Source organism: Natrix helvetica (assembly GCF_964273705.1).
Source record: "Natrix helvetica genome assembly, chromosome: 6".
In the NCBI taxonomy this organism is placed as follows: Eukaryota; Metazoa; Chordata; class Lepidosauria; order Squamata; family Natricidae; genus Natrix; species Natrix helvetica.
Window position 1 is genome coordinate 16,809,375 of NC_138553.1, and position 20,994 is coordinate 16,830,368.

The window sequence follows — 20,994 nt, forward strand, 5'->3', positions numbered from 1 at the left end:
AAGATTTAGATGACTTTGAACATGCTGCACATCCAGAAGGTTGTAAAACCTGGCTTTTGTCACAGATATAGGGCCAGGTTGTTGGTAGAGCCTCATGTAGGTGAGTTTGAGACCCAAAATTAAGCGATGAGGTGGCTTGGCTATTGGTTTTTGTATTTGTTATTGTTTGTATTTTTACTTGAGTTTATGTTGTTGTTGTTTTTTATCATTTTCTATTGCGAACCATTCTGGACTATTTGCTTAACATAGATAGCTGTATCACAAGGGTGTCAAACTCAAGGCCCAAGGCCCAGATCCAGCCCGTGGGGTGTTTAGATCTCGCCTGCAGGGTCACCCTGGAAACGCGCTGGCCCACTTGCTGCCCTCCTGAGCCCCGTTTTCACTGGCAGAAGGTTGCAGGAGGCTGTCACAGCCGAAAATGTGCCCGTTTTCGCTGGCAGAAAGCTCGGGCCACTACAGGCGCCCCTGACATGATTGACATCAAGCTGGCCACTCCCACCCCGCCTCCCTGAGGTCAAACACAACCCTGATGCGGGCCTGAATGAAGTTGAGTTTGACACCCCTGCTGCTTCATTTTCCTAAAAAAGGGGTCACAGGTAATCCTCAACTTACAACCGGTCGCTAAGCAACTGTTCCAAGTTACAACAGACCTCCCTTACTTATGACCACGTTCCGAAGTTCCAGCAGCTACAGCCAGGTGATTTGCTTAGCAACAATGGAGGTCATTTTAGCTGTGTTTGTTTAACACCTACCACAAAAAAAAATCAGATGGGTTTGGTAGTTGACTGTCATGACTTACAGCTGTGATGGGCAGGCTCCATTACTGAGTACTACATGTAAAATATTGACTGCATTTACATGTGGTTTGCTTAGAAATGATCTTTTTTATTTGCACAAGACAATGAGCAATAAACCCACAGTATACGAATCCCTGATGGCTGTCTTCACCCTGGAGTAAGGTCTCCAGTGGAAGCCTTGTTGTTTCTGAGGGAATGCACTGGAGGTAATTTCTTCAAATGCAAATGCTGCTCCATGGCCACCCATTGAAGAATGGGAGCTATTTTTGATCCTTTTTGTTTATAATACAAGGCTGCGCTCCACACAAATAAACCAGTGTTCCAATTGCAGAAAAAAAGAACAAGGCATTAGAAAGGTCACACATGGTTTATCATGGCTAGTTGTAGCGGGAGCGTACACGGTAATAAGCCATGCTGTGCAAGCTTTAAAGTCTCCCTGCGTTAGCCCAAGAACCTCCAGTAAGATTGAATGAATTCAGTCTCCCAAGCGGATTTCGTTGAGTTAGCTTATAAAACTATTATTATAGATCTGTTGAAAATGAATGAGTCTCTACAACTGGAATGGAGGTTTAAAAATAAATGTGTGATCATTTGCGTAAAAACAAAACAAACACGGAGGGGGAAAAGAGGTGCAGGAGAACCAATTGGGGTATGAGTTATATCCAGCGTGTGAGCCAATGTCACAGCAGAATAAAATAGTGCAAGCACTGCACTATGTTTCTTCACTAAAAATTGACAGAAGGCTTTTATAAAAGAAGCCGGACTGGTAACTCCTAGTGTTTAGATTTAGTAAATGGCAAAGGCTCGCGATGCATATAATCAGCTCTGTCCACCTCCTCAAGCTATAACATTTGAAAATCCCCCAACAAAATCACATTAGATGGTATTTCGGGCCCTTCTGCTTATCCAATAATTCTGAAGTTACCCTCAAAGGGCTTTGCAAGCACATTGTTGCTGATTTATTTCTATAACATGGTTATTCATGGTTAACTTAACCATGGTTTGCTTACTTCAATGTTTTGGGTTTGTGTGATGCAACTGGATGGAGAACCAGTTTGGTCTAGTAGTGGTTAAAAACACCAACCTAGAAAACAAGACACCGTGAGTTCAAATCACGCCTTGGCCATGAAAGCCAGCTAGGTGACTTTGGGCCAATCACTCTCTTTCTCACCCCAACCCACCTCACAGGGTTGTTGTTACGGGGAATATAGAAGGATGAAGGTGTGCTGGGTACAGCACGTTCACTGCCCTGAGTTATTTGTAAACAATTTAAAAAGTGATATAAATAAATACATTGAATTATAAACAAACCACTCCAACTAGGCTCAAATTTGATTGTTTGATTTATGTTATCTAAGTGTTTGTGCCACTCAGTCATTCAGAAGACCGTTCAAAGATCTTCCACAGCATTTCTCAATTTTAAGATGTGTGGACTTCAACACCCAGAATTCCCCATTCAGCATAGACGTTGTAATCCACATATCTTAAAAGTTGCCAGGTTTCAGAAACACTAGTTTACTGCAGTCCTAGATGCATTTTCTGCTTTTGGGAGAAAAACATGTAAATTTTCTAACTTTCTCAACTTATGGAACAGCAGTTACTTCCTCCTATTTCTAGTAAAAGGCGGTGCAAGCAGTCTAGATCCATGATGGCGAACCTATGGCACATGTGCCACCTCTCTGCAGGCACGCGAGCCATCGCCCAGCTCAGCTTCACCGCCCATGCGCATGTCCTCCAGCTGATTTTCTGGTCTCTGCCCTGTATGCGGGAAAAGTACATGTATGTATGGGGGTCACATGTGCATGCGGAAGCAGGGAGGCCTACCTTTCTCCTCACTTTCTGCCCATGTCTTCCCAGAGATTCTCCCCCAGCCAAATTGGGGGGGGGGTCGCCCATGCATGTGCGGGGGGGTGAGGTGAGCATGGGAGGTGTCATATGTGCATGTGCAGGGGCACGTGGGAGGGGCATTGCAATTTGGGTGTGGGCATGCGAGCTTTCGGCACCCGAGGAAAAAATGGTTAGCCATCACTGGTCTAGATTGTTGACTGATTGGCCCTTGCAACAATATCAAAGCCAACTCCATCCTATCACTCTCTTCTAGTGGTATACTAATAATTGGATAGTCCTCTGGGGTACATGGACCCTTGCTCTTATCAAAGAAATGTATTTGAATTGCAAACTACATCAAACTGTAATATGCAAACTCAGCCAGCAGTTAATATGGGAATGATTTATCCCACAATATATGAAAAAGGTGTGCCTGCTCCTCACCAAGATGCCTTCTTGCAGATCAAGGTGTCCATTACTGATCCTTCATTAGAACCAACTAACCTCATTTCCAGGTACTCCTGAGGGATAGTTGTCTACAGTATTTAAATCATACCTCTTACCCCCTTAAAAAGAATATGTAAGATACGCTAAGTGTCTTATGACCTAAGGACAATACTGCAGCTTTGCTTCCCCCTGGAACTGTCAAAAATATTCTTTCCGATCTCTTTCTCATGGTGATTGGTTGTCTGCCATCCCTACCTATACACAATGTAGGAAGCAGCTGTTCAAAACTATCCACAGACAGCGTGCAAAAGAACCCTGGGTTGATCATTTTCTTTGTTTGCTTGCTTGCTCTGCAGGTGACACAATAGCAATTGAAGTGGCATGCAATATTGTCTGTTTGGACATTGCCAGCTAAACATGGGATTCTCGGCGCTAACCTCTGTCCTGGGACTTGGCAATCAACTTACAACTCACTCACTTCCTGAAGAGCAACAAAAATGATTAAGGAGACCGGAGGCTAAAACATGTAAAGAATGGTTGCAGGAATTGGGTATGTCTAGTACAATGAAAAGAAGGACTTGGGGTGACATGATAGCAGTGTTCCAATATTTGAAGGGCTGCCACAAAGAAGAGGGAGTGAAGCTATTCTCCAAAGCGCCTGAAGGCAGGACAAGAAGCAATGGGTGGAAACTAATCAAGGAGAGAAGCAACCTAGAACTAAGGAGAAATTTCACCTGATGGTTAAAGCAATTAACCACTGGAATGACTTGCCTCCAGAAGTTGTCGGTGCTCCCATCACTGGAGGTTTTTTTTAAAGAAGAGATTGGACAACCATTTGCCTGAAATGGTATAAGGTTTGGTATAGAGCAGGGAGTTGGACTAAAAGAACTCCAAGGTCCCTTCCAGCTCTTTTATTCTGTTATTCTGCTTTTGTTCAGCTGGCGTTATTTAGAAGAGTAATGAATGTCTTTTTAAAGACACGGTTCACACATTGTGTTGAGCCTTGCCTTCTTTAACCTTGCTTATTTGAAGAAATCACAACTATTTGGCTTTACACTGTGGCCTAGAAACTACATCACACTAAGCCAAAAAGGAAACAAGTCATATTGTAGCTTGGTGCAACGTCTAAACCAGGGGTGTCCAAACTTGGGAACTTTAAGACTTGTGGACTTCAACTCCCAGAATTCCCCAGCCAGCTGGCTGGGGAATTCTGGGAGTTGAAGTCCACAAGTCTTAAAGTTCCCAAGTTTGGACACCCCTGGTCTAACCCATTCTAATGCATTTGACTTACAGAGATCCGTCTCAAAAACAGGCTTACTTTTTATTTGGGAAAAATGTACATAAGGCAGGCTCAAAAGGCATCCCCCCTCCTAACCATACCGATGGGCTCTGAATCCAATGGCAGTGTCGGTTTTGCTCTGTGAACTAATGGGGAGCTAACCCTAACCCTAAGTGGAATTTTCCCCAATGGGACTTTCCCATGTATTTTGCCAGGAAATGTACATAAGGCAGCCTCAAAAGGCGTCCCCCCTCCTTACCATACCGATGGGCTCTGAATCCAATGGCAGTGTCGGTTTTGCTCTACGAATTCATGGGGAGCTAACCCTAACCCTAAGTGGAATTTTCCCCAATGGGATTTTCCCATGTATTTTGCCAGGAAATGTACATAAGGCGGGCTCAAAAGGCGTCCCCCCTCCTAACCATTGGGGAAAATTCCACTTAGGGTTAGGCTTAGTTCCCAATGAATTCGCAGAGCAAAACCGACACTGCCATTGGATTCAGAGCCCATCGGTATGGTTAGGAGGGGGGATGCCTTTTGAGCCTGCCTTACATACATTTCCTGGCAAAATACATGGGAAAATCCCATTGTGGAAAATTCCACTTAGGGTTAGGGTTAGCTCCACATGAATTCGTAGAGCAAAACCGACACTGCCATTGGATTCAGAGCCCATCGGAATGGTTAGGAGGGGGGATGCCTTTTGAGGCTGCCTTATGTACATTTCCTGGCAAAATACATGGGAAAATCGCATTGGGGAAAATTCCACTTAGGCTTAGGGTTAGCTCCCCATGAATTTTTAAAGCAAAATCGACACTGCCATTGGATTCAGAGCCCATCGGTATGGTTAGGAGGGGGGAAGTCTTTTGAGCCGGCCTTGTGTACATTTCCTGGCAAAATACATGGGAAAATCCCATTCGGGAAAATTCCACTTAGGGATACGGTTAGCTCCCCATGAATTCACAGAGCAAAACCGACACTGCCATTGGATTCAGAGCCCATCGGTATGGTTAGGAGAGGGGACGCCTTTTGAGGCTGCCTTATGTACATTTCCTGGCAAAATACATGGGAAAATCCCATTGGGGAAAATTCCACTTAGGGATAGGATTAGCTCCCCATGAATTCACAGAGCAAAACCGACACTACAATTGGATTCAGAGCCCATCGGTATGGTTAGGAGGGGGGATGCCTTTTGAGCCTGCCTTATGTACATTTCCTGGCAAAATACATGGGAAAATCCCATTGTGGAAAATTCCACTTAGGGTTAGGGTTAGCTTCACATGAATTCGTAGAGCAAAACCGACACTGCCATTGGATTCAGAGCCCATCGGAATGGTTAGGAGGGGGGATGCCTTTTGAGGCTGCCTTCTGTACATTTCCTGGCAAAATACATGGGAAAATCGCATTGGGGAAAATTCCACTTAGGCTTAGGGTTAGCTCCCCATGAATTTTTAAAGCAAAATCGACACTGCCATTGGATTGAGAGCCCATCGGTATGGTTGGGAGGGGGGAAGTCTTTTGAGCCGGTCTTGTGTACTTTTGCTGGCAAAATACATGGGAAAATCCCATTCGGGAAAATTCCACTTAGGGATACGGTTAGCTCCCCATGAATTCACAGAGCAAAACCGACACTGCCATTGGATTCAGAGCCCATCAGTATGGTTAGGAGGGGGGACGCCTTTTGAGTCTGCCTTATGTACATTTTCTGGTAAAATACATGGGAAAATCCCATTGGGGAACATTCCACTTAGGGTTAGGGTTAGCTCCCCATGAATTCGTAGAGCAAAACCGACACTGCCATTGGATTCAGAGCCCATCGGTATGGTTAGGAGGGGGGACGCCTTTTGAGCCGGCCTTATGTACATATCCTGGCAAAATACATGGGAAAATCTCATTGTGGAAAATTCCACTTAGGGTTAGGGTTAGCTCCCCATGAATTCACAGAGCAAAACCGACACTGCCATTGGATTCAGAGCCCATCGGTATGGTTAGGAGGGGGGACGCCTTTCGATTCGGCCTTATGTACATTTCCTGGCAAAATACATAAATGTACATAAGGCAGGCTCAAAAGGTGTCCCCCCTCCTAACTATATCGATGGGCTCTGAATCCAATGGCAATGTCGGTTTTGCTCTACGAATTCATGGGGAGCTAACCCTAACCCTAAGTGGAATTTTCCCCAATGGGATTTTCCCTTGTATTTTACCAGAAAATGTACATAAGGCCGGCTCAAAAGGCGTCCCCCCTCCTAACCATACTGATGGGCTCTGAATCCAATGGCAGTGTCAGTTTTGCTCTGCGAATTCATGGGGAGCTAACCCTAACCCTACGTGGAATTTTCCCCAATGGGATTTTCCCATGTATTTTGCCAGGAAAGGTACATAAGACAGGCTCAAAACGCGTCCCCCGTCCTAACCATGCCGATGGGCTCTGAACACAATGGCAGTGTCGGTTTTCCTATACGAATTCATGGGGAGCTAACCCTAACCCTAAGTGGAATTTTTCCCAATGGTTAGGAGGGGGGACGCCTTTTGAGCCGGCCTTATGTACATTTCCTGGGAAAATACATGGGAAAATCCCATTGGGGAAAATTTCACATAGGGTTAGGGTGAGCTCCCCATGAATTCGTAGAGCAAAATCGAAACTGCCATTGGATTCAGAGCCCATCGGTATTGTTAGGAGGGGGGACGCATTTTGAGGTGGACATGTACATTTCCTGGCAAAATACATGGGAAAATCTCATTGGGGAAAATTCCACTTAGGGTTAGGGTTAGCTCCCCATGAATTCGTAGAGCAAAACCGACACTGCCATTGGATTGAGAGTCCATCGGTATGGTTAGGAGTGGGGACGCCTTTTGAGCCTGTTGTATGTACATTTCCTGGCAAAATACATAAATGTACATAAGGCAGGCTCAAAAGGCGTCCCCCCTCCTAACCATACCGATGGGCTCTGAATCCAATGGCAGTGTCGGTTTTGCTCTGCGAATTCATGGGGAGCTAATCCTAACCCTACGTGGAATTTTCCTCAATGGGATTTTCCCATGTATTTTGCCAGGAAATGTACATAAGACAGGCTCAAAACGCGTCCCCCCTCCGAACCATGCCGATGGGCTCTGAATCCAATGGCAGTGTCGGTTTTGCTCTACGAATTCATGGGGAGCTAACCCTAACCCTAAGTGGAATTTTTCCCAATGGTTAGGAGGGGGGACGCCTTTTGAGCCGGCCTTATGTACATTTCCTGGGAAAATACATGGGAAAATCCCATTGGGGAAAATTTCACATAGGGTTAGGGTGAGCTCCCCATGAATTCGTAGAGCAAAATCGAAACTGCCATTGGATTCAGAGCCCATCGGTATTGTTAGGAGGGGGGACGCATTTTGAGGTGGACATGTACATTTCCTGGCAAAATACATGGGAAAATCTCATTGGGGAAAATTCCACTTAGGGTTAGGGTTAGCTCCCCATGAATTCGTAGAGCAAAACCGACACTGCCATTGGATTCAGAGTCCATCGGTATGGTTAGGAGTGGGGACGCCTTTTGAGCCTGTTGTATGTACATTTCCTGGCAAAATACATAAATGTACATAAGGCAGGCTCAAAAGGCGTCCCCCCTCCTAACCATACCGATGGGCTCTGAATCCAATGGCAGTGTCGGTTTTGCTCTGCGAATTCATGGGGAGCTAATCCTAACCCTACGTGGAATTTTCCTCAATGGGATTTTCCCATGTATTTTGCCAGGAAATGTACATAAGACAGGCTCAAAACGCGTCCCCCCTCCGAACCATGCCGATGGGCTCTGAATCCAATGGCAGTGTCGGTTTTGCTCTACGAATTCATGGGGAGCTAACCCTAACCCTAAGTGGAATTTTTCCCAATGGTTAGGAGGGGGGACGCCTTTTGAGCCGGCCTTATGTACATTTCCTGGGAAAATACATGGGAAAATCCCATTGGGGAAAATTTCACATAGGGTTAGGGTTAGCTCCCCATGAATTCGTAAAGCAAAATCGAAACTGCCATTGGATTCAGAGCCCATCGGTATTGTTAGGAGGGGGGACGCCTTTTGAGGTGGACTTATGTACATTTCCTGGCAAAATACATGGGAAAATCCCATTGGGGAAAATTCCACTTAGGGTTAGGGTTAGCTCCCCATGAATTCGTAGAGCAAAACCGACACTGCCATTGGATTCAGAGCCCATCGGTATGGTTAGGAGGGGGGACGCCTTTTGAGTCTGTCTTATGTACATTTCCTGGCAAAATACATGGGAAAATCCCATTGGGGAAAATTCCACTTAGGGTTAGGGTTAGCTCCCCATGAATTCGCAGAGCAAAACCGATACTGCCATTGGATTCAGAGCCCATCGGTATGGTTAGGAGTGGGGACGCCTTTTGAGCCGTCCTTATGTACATTTTCTGGTAAAATACATGGGAAAATCCCATTGGGGAAAATTCCACTTAGGGTTAGGGTTAGCTCCCCATGAATTCGTAGAGCAAAACCGACACTGCCATTGGATTCAGAGCCCATCGGTATGGTTAGGAGGGGGGACGCCTTTTGAGCCGGCCTTATGTACATATCCTGGCAAAATACATGGGAAAATCTCATTGTGGAAAATTCCACTTAGGGTTAGGGTTAGCTCCCCATGAATTCACAGAGCAAAACCGACACTGCCATTGGATTCACAGCCCATCGGTATGGTTAGGAGGGGGGACGCCTTTTGAGCCGGCCTTATGTACATTTCCTGGCAAAATACATGGGAAAATCCCATTGGGGAAAATTCCAATTAGGGTTAGGGTTAGCTCCACATGATTTCGTAGAGCAAAACCGACACTGCCATTGGATTCAGAGCCCATCAGTATAGTTAGGAGGGGGGACGCCTTTTGAGCCGGCCTTATGTACATATCCTGGCAAAATACATGGGAAAATCTCATTGTGGAAAATTCCACTTCGGGTTAGGGTTAGCTCCCCATGAATTCGTAGAGCAAAACCGACACTGCCATTGGATTCAGAGCCCATCGGTATGGTTAGGAGGGGGGACGCCTTTTGAGTCTGTCTTATGTACATTTCCTGGCAAAATACATGGGAAAATCCCATTGGGGAAAATTCCACTTAGGGTTAGGGTTAGCTCCCCATGAATTCGCAGAGCAAAACCGACACTGCCATTGGATTCAGAGCCCATCGGTATGGTTAGGAGTGGGGACGCCTTTTGAGCCGTCCTTATGTACATTTTCTGGTAAAATACATGGGAAAATCCCATTGGGGAAAATTCCACTTAGGGTTAGGGTTAGCTCCCCATGAATTCGTAGAGCAAAACTGACACTGCCATTGGATTCAGAGCCCATCAGTATGGTTAGGAGGGGGGACGCCTTTTGAGCCGGCCTTATGTACATATCCTGGCAAAATACATGGGAAAATCTCATTGTGGAAAATTCCACTTAGGGTTAGGGTTAGCTCCCCATGAATTCACAGAGCAAAACCGACACTGCCATTGGATTCAGAGCCCATCGGTATGGTTAGGAGGGGGGACGCCTTTCGATTCGGCCTTATGTACATTTCCTGGCAAAATACATAAATGTACATAAGGCAGACTCAAAAGGCGTCCCCCCTCCTAACCATACTGATGGGCTCTGAATCCAATGGCAGTGTCGGTTTTGCTCTGTGAATTCATGGGGAGCTAACCGTATCCCTAAGTGGAATTTTCCCGAATGGGATTTTCCCATGTATTTTGCCAGCAAAAGTACACAAGGCCGGCTCAAAAGACTTCCCCCCTCCCAACCATACCGATGGGCTCTCAATCCAATGGCAGTGTCGATTTTGCTTTAAAAATTCATGGGGAGCTAACCCTAAGCCTAAGTGGAATTTTCCCCAATGCGATTTTCCCATGTATTTTGCCAGGAAATGTACATAAGGCCGGCTCAAAAGGCGTCCCCCCTCCTAACCATACCGATGGGCTCTGAATCCAATGGCAGTGTCGGTTTTGCTCTACGAATTCATGGGGAGCTAACCCTAACCCTAAGTGGAATTTTCCCCAATGGGATTTTCCCATGTATTTTACCAGAAAATGTACATAAGGACGGCTCAAAAGGCGTCCCCACTCCTAACCATACCGATGGGCTCTGAATCCAATGGCAGTGTCGGTTTTGCTCTGCGAATTCATAGGGAGCTTACCCTAACCCTAAGTGGAATTTTCCCCAATGGGGTTTTCCCATGTATTTTGCCAGGAAATGTACATAAGACAGGCTCAAAAGGCGTTCCCCCCTCCTAACCATACCGATGGGCTCTAAATCCAATGGCAGTGTCAGTTTTGCTCTACGAATTCATGGGGTACTGTTCTGACCCCCCCTTCCTCCGTTGCCCACATAGTACACACACTCCGGAACAGTACAAGGGAACAAGGTTTATTACACCAACAGACAAGAGGCTTTGTGGCAGCAAGCCACCAAGACAGAACTCACAAAGACAGAACACACAAAAGCAGCAATCCAGCTTGCCAGGATCCCAGACTAGAGTTGCTGTCCAAAGTCCTTTGTTGATTGCTACGCAGAGCCTGTCCAGAGTCAACCCTTTTATAACCTAAAAAGGGCGTCTCCCAACAGCACCTGAGAGCTCTTTACTGCCTATAATTACGCCCACGCTCCTTGCGTTTGTGGGCGCGCCGGAAACGAGCATCCCGAAACGCCCTACTAAGTCCTGAGTCACTATCCTCTCCGCTGCTCCAAGGCAGGGCAATGGGAGTCCTCCTCCTCTCGCTCTCACCACTGCTCCATGCCTCTGGCGCCACCTGGTGGCCGACCAGACTCTCGGATTCCTGCTCAGCCTCCGAATCCTGTCCAGGATCGCACATCTCTTCTGTAGCTGACTCGTATGGAGTATCACTCTCGGAGTCTGGTGACAGCGGCACCGGCTGGGCCACAACACTATCCCTCACCGCAGGGCCCTTCCCCCGGGCCTGACTTTCGGGATGCGGTCGAGAGGGAAATTGTCCATGATAGGCCCGCACCAATGCTGGAGCATGCACAGCCGTCGCATCGGTCCAGGACCCCCCGTCCGAGTCCTCGTCCGCCCTGTCGACCAAATACTGGAACCGACCCTTGTGCCATCTCGAGTCACAGATCCGGGTCCCTCTATGCGATGGCCGTGTGTGCACGTCAGGCGACGACGGCAGGGGTGAAGAGGGACGTCGGAGAGGACAATCCGACCGCTCAGGGATCAGGAGCGAGCGATGGAACACCGGGTGTACTCGCATCGAGCGCCGGAGGGTCAGGCGATAGGCCACCGGATTGATAACGGCCTCCACAGGGAATGGCCCCAGATACCGGTGGTCCAACTTCCTCGTAGGCCGGTGGGACGGAAGATGCCGCGTGGACAACCACACGCGATCACCCACGGCCAATTCCGGCACCGCACGGCGAGACCTGTCCGCCACCCGCTTGTAATCCTCCTTCGCCTGATTCAAGTAGCGGCGCACCATCTGGTGAACCGCCTGAAGCTCAGAGAGGAAATCCTGCGCTGCGGGGACCGGAGAGTCCACGGGGGTGAGAGGGAAAAAACGAGGGTGGTACCCGACGTTCGCCATGAAAGGCGTCGTCCGTGTGGAGGAGTGCTGCGAGTTGTTCAATGCAAACTCCGCCACGGCGAGGTACTCCGCCCAATTGTTCTGCTGCTGGTTCACGAAGCAGCGCAGATATTGTTCCAGAATCCCAATCACCTTCTCCGTCCCTCCATCGGTTTCGGGATGGTGCGCCGAGGACAGACAAACTTGAACGTCAAGAGCGGCCATCAGCCCTTTCCAGAACTGGGCCGTGAATTGTGTACCACGATCGGAGACGACCCGGTCAGGTAGGCCGTGCAGCTGGAACACGTGCTGGATGAACATGCGGGCGGTGGTGCGGGCTGTCGGCAATCTCCGGCAGGGGATGAAATGCGCCATCTTGGTGAGCATGTCCACCACCACTAGGACCGTAGTGAAACCGGACGACGGAGGCAGTTCCGTCAAGAAGTCCATGGACACGGCTTCCCAGGGTCTGTCCGGGGTCGGCAATGGCTGTAGCAAGCCTGGAGGAGCTCCCATCGCTGATTTGGCCTGTCGACACTGCACACATGACGTGACATACGTCTGCACGTCGTGTCGCAGGCGAGGCCACCAAAACGTACGGGAAACCAGGTGCAAAGTTTTGAACAGGCCAAAGTGTCCCGCTGCCGGAGTGTCATGACATTGGGAGAGAACCAATCCACGGAGCGGTCCTGCAGGCACGTAGAGCCGATCCCGATACCTCAAAAGGTCCTCGTCAAAGGTCCACGGGGATGTCGGCCCTACCTCTGCCCGCCGTTGTTCCACCCACTCGTCGTTTCGCTGCGCATTCCGTATCAACGACCGTAAATCCACGGGTTCCTGGATTGCAGCGAAGGACTCGACGGGTAGGACCGTCCGGGGGGGCAGGGAGTCAGCAGGGTCTGAGTACTCCGGCTTTCTAGATAGGGCATCTGCCCTCTGGTTCAAGGCACTGGGGATATACGTGACCTTGAAGTGGAACCGGGCAAAAAACAGAGACCACCGGATCTGGCGCTGATTGAGCTTCCGCGCTGTTGTCAAAAACTCCAGATTCCGATGGTCTGTCCGGACTTCGACCTGATGCCTGGCCCCCTCCAGGTGATGTCGCCAGGCTTCAAACGCCGCCTTGATAGCCAGCAACTCCTTCTCCCAGATGGTATAATTGCGCTCGGAAGGATTGAGTTTCCGAGAGTAATAGGCGCAAGGGAAAAGGGTGCCATCAGGGGCGTGAGCCTGCAATAACACCGCCCCCACCGCGATATCGGACGCATCCGCCTCGACTACAAAGGGGCGATGGGGATCAGGGTGTTTCAAGATCGGCTCCTTTGTAAAAGCACGCTTCAAGGCCACGAACGCTTGTTGTTCCGTGGACCCCCAGTGAAACAGCACTTTCTTTTGCAGGAGTCGAGTGAGGGGCGCGGTCAAGAAAGCAAAGCCGGGGATGAAGGACCGGTAGTAGTTGGCAAACCCGAGGAGTCTCTGAATGTCTTTCATCCGTCGAGGAGATTGCCAACTTCGTAATGCCTCCACCTTGCCTGGCTCCATCGCAATTCCTTCAGGGGATATACGGTGCCCCAGGAACTCGATGGTGGTCTGCCAGAACTGACACTTCTCCAGCTTGGCAAACAAGCGATGCTTTCGAAGGCGCTGCAAGACCTGACGCAAATGCTGTTGATGATCCTTCCGGGACGTAGAGTAGATCAAGATGTCGTCCAGGTAGATGACGACAAACTGATCCAAAAGGTCCCGAAAGATATCGTTCATAAAATGTTGGAAGACAGCTGGGGCATTGGTCAACCCGAACGGCATGACCGTATACTCAAAATGTCCGTATCGGGTGCCAAAGGCTGTCTTCCATTCGTCCCCCGCCCTGACTCGGACCAGATTGTAAGCTCCACGTAAGTCCAGTTTTGTAAACACCACGGCCTCCCGGAGCCGCTCCAACAACTCGGGAATCAGAGGCAACGGGTAGCGATTACGGATCGTGATGGCGTTCAAGCGCCGGTAATCGCAACAAAGTCTTAGATCCCCGGTCTTCTTTTTGACGAACAAAACCGGGGCAGACAAGGGCGAAGACGAAGGCCGGATAAAACCCCGGGCCAGGTTCTTGTCAAGGAAGTCCCGCAATGCGGCCAACTCCGGTTCAGACATGGAGTATAGGCGGCCCGTCGGGAGTTTCGCATCAGGTACCAGGTCAATGGGACAGTCGTAAGGCCGGTGCGGTGCCAGTTGATCCGCCTCCTGCTCGCTAAACACGTCCGCGAACTCCGCTAAATCCGGCGGCACTGTCACCTCGGCCGAACTGGGCACCTGAGCCGTGCAAACATGACGGGTATGGTCCACGCATTGCAAGGACGGGAACGAGATGCGGTTCTGCGACCAGTGGATCTGGGGATCATGCGCCCGCAGCCAAGCCAAGCCCAACACCACGGGGAAATGCAGACCCGAAGCCACGTAAAATTGAATGGCCTCCTCATGCTCCCCGAGGATCAGGCACAAAGGCTGCGTGGCGTTCTTGATGGGCCCAGACAGAAGCACCCGGCCGTCAATGGTCTCCACTCGCATCGGAGGGTCTACCGGGCACAGAGGGACGTGATATTTCGTGACAAACGCTGCATCCATAAAATTCGTGGTAGCCCCGGAATCGACCAAGGCATGGGCTGGTATTCCCTGCGGACTACCCGACAAGAGAATGTGCGCTGCAAGAATCAGATGTCGTGGAGGCCCCTCCGCCTCTGTTCCAGCCTGTGCCCGACCCGAAGTCTCCCTCAGATCGGGCTTTCCCCGTTTCCCGAGACGGAGGTCCGTCGTTGAGGGGGGGCCGTAGACCGTGCAGCCCCTCTACCTCCCTTCTTGGGGCAACCCGTAGCCAGATGTCCCGGATCCCCACAGTAAAAAGACAACCCCCCTGCACGCCGTCTCTCCATCTCCGTGCGTGACAAGCGGGGTCTGGCTGCACCCAACTCCATGGGCTCCTCTCGTGGGACAGGAGTCTCTCGTGGAACTGGCACTCTCAGCACCTCCCGGGACGCTTGGCGAGGCCTCCGCCTCTGCAGCCGGCCGTCAATCCGGAGGCATAGATGAACCAACGCGTCAAACGTTGGAGGCCTGTCCACTCTCACCAGCTCATCCTGCAGGTCCTCTGACAGGCCATCCTGAAAAGCATCCATAAGGGCTGGCTCATTCCACTCAGAGTCCTGACTGAGCAGCCAAAACTCGGTAATGTAATCCAGTAAAGAACCACGCCCTTGGTGCAACTCTTTCAGGAGTCTGGTGGCTGTTTCTCCTTTGATGGGGTCTTCGAACGTCAGCCGAAGATGAGTGCAAAAACCCTGGAAGTCATCCAGCAGGGGGCTCGGCTGAGTCAGCAAAGGCGTAGCCCACCATGCTGCTGTGCCTGAGAGGAAGCTTATCACAAAGCCCACCTTCGTCTGGTCGGTGGGAAAGTCCTCCGCTCTCAAGGCAATGAACAACCGGCATTGGCCCAGGAACGCCGGGAAAAGTTTCGGACTGCCATCAAACTTATCCGGCATGGCCACTGGGCATTTCCTTCGTTGCTGCTGGGGGGGTGGGGGGTTGGCAGGAGCAGACAGCTGTGCAACCTGCGCTGTTAGCAAGTCAAGTTGCTGTGCGAAGAGAGCATTCTCCGCTTGAAGTTGCTCCATCATAGCCGAATAGAGATACGTTTGGGGTAGCAATCAATCTGTTCTGACCCCCCCTTCCTCCGTTGCCCACATAGTACACACACTCCGGAACAGTACAAGGGAACAAGGTTTATTACACCAACAGACAAGAGGCTTTGTGGCAGCAAGCCACCAAGACAGAACTCACAAAGACAGAACACACAAAAGCAGCAATCCAGCTTGCCAGGATCCCAGACTAGAGTTGCTCTCCAAAGTCCTTTGTTGATTCCTACGCAGAGCCTGTCCAGAGTCAACCCTTTTATAACCTAAAAAGGGCGTCTCCCAACAGCACCTGAGAGCTCTTTACTGCCTATAATTACGCCCACGCTCCTTGCGTTTGTGGGCGCGCCGGAAACGAGCATCCCGAAACGCCCTACTAAGTCCTGAGTCACTATCCTCTCCGCTGCTCCAAGGCAGGGCAACGGGAGTCCTCCTCCTCTTGCTCTCACCGCTGCTCCATGCCTCTGGCGCCACCTGGTGGCCGACCAGACTCTCGGATTCCTGTTCAGCCTCCGAATCCTGTCCAGGATCGCACATCTCTTCTGTAGCTGACTCGTATGGAGTATCACTCTCGGAGTCTTGTGACAGCGGCACCGGCTGGGCCACAACAGGGTGCTAACCCTAACCCTAAGTGGAATTTTCCCCAATGGGATTTTCCCATGTATTTTGCCAGGAAATGTACATAAGGCAGGCTCAAAAGGCATCCCCCCTCCTAACCATACCGATGGGCTCTAAATCCAATGGCAGTGTCGGTTTTGCTCTACGAATTCATGGGGAGCTAACCCTAACCCTAATTGGAATTTTCCCCTATGGGATTTTCCCATGTATTTTGCCAGGAAATGTACATAAGGACGACTCAAAAGGTGTCCCCCCTCCTAACTATACCGATGGGCTCTGAATCCAATGGCAGTGTCGGTTTTGCTCTATGAAATCATGTGGAGCTAACCCTAACCCTAATTGGAATTTTCCCCTATGGGATTTTCCCATGTATTTTACCAGAAAATGTACATAAGGATGGCTCAAATGGCGTCCCCACTCCTAACCATAACGATGGGCTCTGAATCTATTGGCAGTGCCGGTTTTGCTCTGCGAATTCATGGGGAGCTAACCCTAACCCTAAGTGGAATTTACCCCAATGGGATTTTCCCATGTATTTTGCCAGGAAATGTACATAAGACAGGCTCAAAAGGCGTCCCCCCTCCTAACCATACCGATGGGCTCTGAATCCAATGGCAGTGTCGGTTTTGCTCTACGAATTCATGGGGAGCTAACCCTAACCCTAAGTGGAATTTTCCCCAATGGGATTTTCCCATGTATTTTGCCAGGAAATGTACATAAGTCCGCCTCAAAAGGCGTCCCCGCTCCTAACAATACCGATGGGCTCTGACTCCAATGGCAGTTTCGATTTTGCTTTACGAATTCATGGGGAGCTAACCCTAACCCTAAGTGGAATTTTCCCCAATGGGATTTTCCCATGTATTTTGCCAGGAAATGTACATAAGGCCGGCTCAAAAGGCGTCTCCCCTCCTAACCATACCGATGGGCTCTGAATCCAATGGCAGTGTCAGTTTTGCTCTTCGAATTCATGGGGAGCTAACCCTAAACCTAAGTGCAATTTTCCCCACTGGGATTTTCCCATGTATTTTACCAGAAAATGTACATAAGGACGGCTCAAAAGGCGTCCCCACTCCTAACCATACCGATGGGCTCTGAATCCAATGGCAGTTTCAGTTTTGCTCTACGAATTCATGGGGAGCTCACCCTAACCCTAAGTGGAATTTTCCCCAATGGGATTTTCCCATGTATTTTGCCAGGAAATGTACATAAGACAGGCTCAAAAGGCGTCCCCCCTCCTAACCATACCGATGGGCTCTGAATCCAATGGCAGTGTCGGTTTTGCTCTACGAATTCATGGGGAGCTAACCCTAACCCTAAGTGGAATTTTCCCCAATGGGATTTTCCCATGTATTTTGCCAGGAAATGTACATAAGGCCGGCTCAAAAGGCGTCCCCCCTCCTAACCATACCGATGGGCTCTGAATCCAATGGCAGTGTCGGTTTTGCTCTAGGAATTAATGGGGAGCTAACCCTAACCCAAAGTGGAATTTTCCCCAATGGGATATTCCCATGTATTTTACCAGAAAATGTACATTAGGACGGCTCAAAACGCGTCCACACTGCTAACCATACCGATGGGCTCTGAATCCAATGGCAGTGTCGGTTTTGCTCTGCGAATTCATGGGGAGCTAACCATAACTCTAAGTGGAATTTTCCCCAATGGGATTTTCCCATGTATTTTGCCAGGAAATGTACGTACAACAGGCTCAAAAGGCGTCCCCCCTCCTAACCATACCGATGGGCTCTGAATCCAATGGCAGTGTCGGTTTTGCTCTACGAATTCATGGGGAGCTAACCCTAACCCTAAGTCGAATTTTCCCCAATGGGATTTTCCCATGTATTTTGCGAGGAAATATACATAAGGCCGGCTCAAAAGGCGTCCCCCCTCCTAACCATACCGATGGGCTCTGAATCCAATGGCAGTGTCGGTTTTGCTCTTCGAATTCATGGGGAGCTAACCCTAAACCTAAGTGGAATTTTCCCCAATGGGATTTTCCCATGTATTTTACCAGAAAATGTACATAAGGACGGCTCAAAAGGCGTCCCCACTCCTAACCATACCGATGGGCTCTGAATCAAATGGCAGTTTCAGTTTTGCTCTACGAATTCATGGGGAGCTCACCCTAACCCTAAGTGGAATTTTCCCCAATGGGATTTTCCCATGTATTTTACCAGAAAATGTACATTAGGATGGCTCAAAACGCGTCCCCACTGCTAACCATACCGATGGGCTCTGAATCCAATGGCAGTGTCGGTTTTACTCTGCGAATTCATGGGGAGCTAACCATAACCCTAAGTGGAATTTTCCCCAATGGGATTTTCCCATGTATTTTGCCAGGAAATGTACATAAGGCAGGCTCAAAAGGCATCCCCCCTCCTAACCATACCGATGGGCTCTGAATCCAATGGCAGTGTCGGTTTTGCTCTACGAATTCATGGGGAGCTAACCCTAACCCTAAGTGGAATTTTCCCCAATGGGAATTTCCCATGTATTTTGCCAGGAAATGTACATAAGTCCGCCTCAAAAGGCGTTCCCCCTCTTAACAATACCGATGGGCTCTGAATCCAATGGCAGTTTCTATTTTGCTCTACGAATTCATGGGGAGCTAACCCTAACCCTAAGTGGAATTTTCCCCAATGGGATTTTCCCATGTATTTTACCAGAAAATGTACATTAGGATGGCTCAAAACGCGTCCCCACTGCTAACCATACTGATGGGCTCTGAATCCAATGGCAGTGTCGGTTTTGCTCTGCGAATTCATGGGGAGCTAACCATAACCCTAAGTGGAATTTTCCCCAATGGGATTTTCCCATGTATTTTGCCAGGAAATGTACATACAACAGGCTCAAAAGGCGTCCCCCCCCCTAACCATACCGATGGGCTCTGAATCCAATGGCAGTGTCGGTTTTGCTCTACGAATTCATGGGGAGCTAACCCTAACCCTAAATGGAATTTTCCCCAATGGGATTTTCCCATGTATTTTGCCAGGAAATGTACATAAGGCAGGCTCAAAAGGCGTCCCCACTCCTAACCATACCGATGGGCTCTGAATCCAATGGCAGTGTCGGTTTTGCTCTGCGAATTCATAGGGAGCTTACCCTAACCCTAAGTGGAATTTTCCCCAATGGGGTTTTCCCATGTATTTTGCCAGGAAATGTACATAAGACAGGCTCAAAAGGCCTTCCCCCCTCCTAACCATCCCGATGGGCTCTGAATCCAATGGCAGTGTCAGTTTTGCTCTACGAATTCATGGGGTGCTAACCCTAACCCTAAGTGGAATTTTCCCCAATGGGATTTTCCCATGTATTTTGCCAGGAAATGTACATAAGGCAGGCTCAAAAGGCATCCCCCCTCCTAACCATACCGATGGGCTCTGAATCCAATGGCAGTGTCGGTTTTGCTCTACGAATTCATGGGGAGCTAACCCTAACCCTAAGTGGAATTTTCCCCAATGGGAATTTCCCATGTATTTTGCCAGGAAATGTACATAAGTCCGCCTCCAAAGGCGTCCCCCCTCCTAACAATACCGATGGGCTCTGAATCCAATGGCAGTTTCTATTTTGCTCTACGAATTAATGGGGAGCTAACCCTAACCCTAAGTGGAATTTTCCCCAATGGGATTTTCCCATGTATTTTACCAGAAAATGTACATAAGGCCGGCTCAAAAGGCATCCCCCCTCCTAACCATACCGATGGGCTCTGAATCCAATGGCAGTGTCGGTTTTGCTCTACGAATTCATGGGGAGCTAACCATAACCCTAAGTGGAATTTTCCCCAATGGGATTTTCCCATGTATTTTGCCAGGAAATGTACATAAGGCTGGCTCAAAAGGCGTCCCCCCTCCTAACCATACCGATGGGCTCTGAATCCAATGGCAGTGTCAATTTTGGTCTACGAATTCATGGGGAGATAACCCTAACCCTAAGTGGAATTTTCCCCAATGGGATTTTCCCATGTATTTTGCCAGGAAATGTACATAAGTCCGCCTCCAAAGGCGTCCCCCCTCCTAACAATACCGATGGGCTCTGAATCCAATGGCAGTTTCTATTTTGCTTTACGAATTAATGGGGAGCTAACCCTAACCCTAAGTGGAATTTTCCCCAATGGGATTTTCCCATGTATTTTACCAGAAAATGTACATAAGGCCGGCTCAAAAGGCATCCCCCCTCCTAACCATACCGATGGGCTCTGAATCCAATGGCAGTGTCGGTTTTGCTCTACGAATTCATGGGGAGCTAACCATAACCCTAAGTGGAATTTTCCCCAATGGGATTTTCCCATGTATTTTGCCAGGAAATGTACATAAGGCCGGCTCAAAAGGCGTCCCCCCTCCTAACCATACCGATGGGCTCTGAATCCAATGGCAGTGTCAATTTTGGTCTACGAATTCATGGGGAGATAACCCTAACCCTAAGTGGAATTTTCCCCAATGGGATTTTCCCATGTATTTTACCAGAAAATGTACATTAGGATGGCTCAAAACACGTCCCCACTGCTAACCATACCGATGGGCTCTGAATCCAATGGCAGTGTCGGTTTTGCTCTACGAATTCATGGGGAGCTAACCCTAACCCTAAGTGGAATTTTCCCCAAAGGGATTTTCCCATGTATTTTGCCAGGAAATGTATATAAGGCAGGCTCAAAAGGCGTCCCCACTCCTAACCATACCGATGGGCTCTGAATCCAATGGCAGTGTCGGTTTTGCTCTGCGAATTCATAGGGAGCTTACCCTAACCCTAAGTGGAATTTTCCCCAATGGGGTTTTCCCATGTATTTTGCCAGGAAATGTACATAAGACAG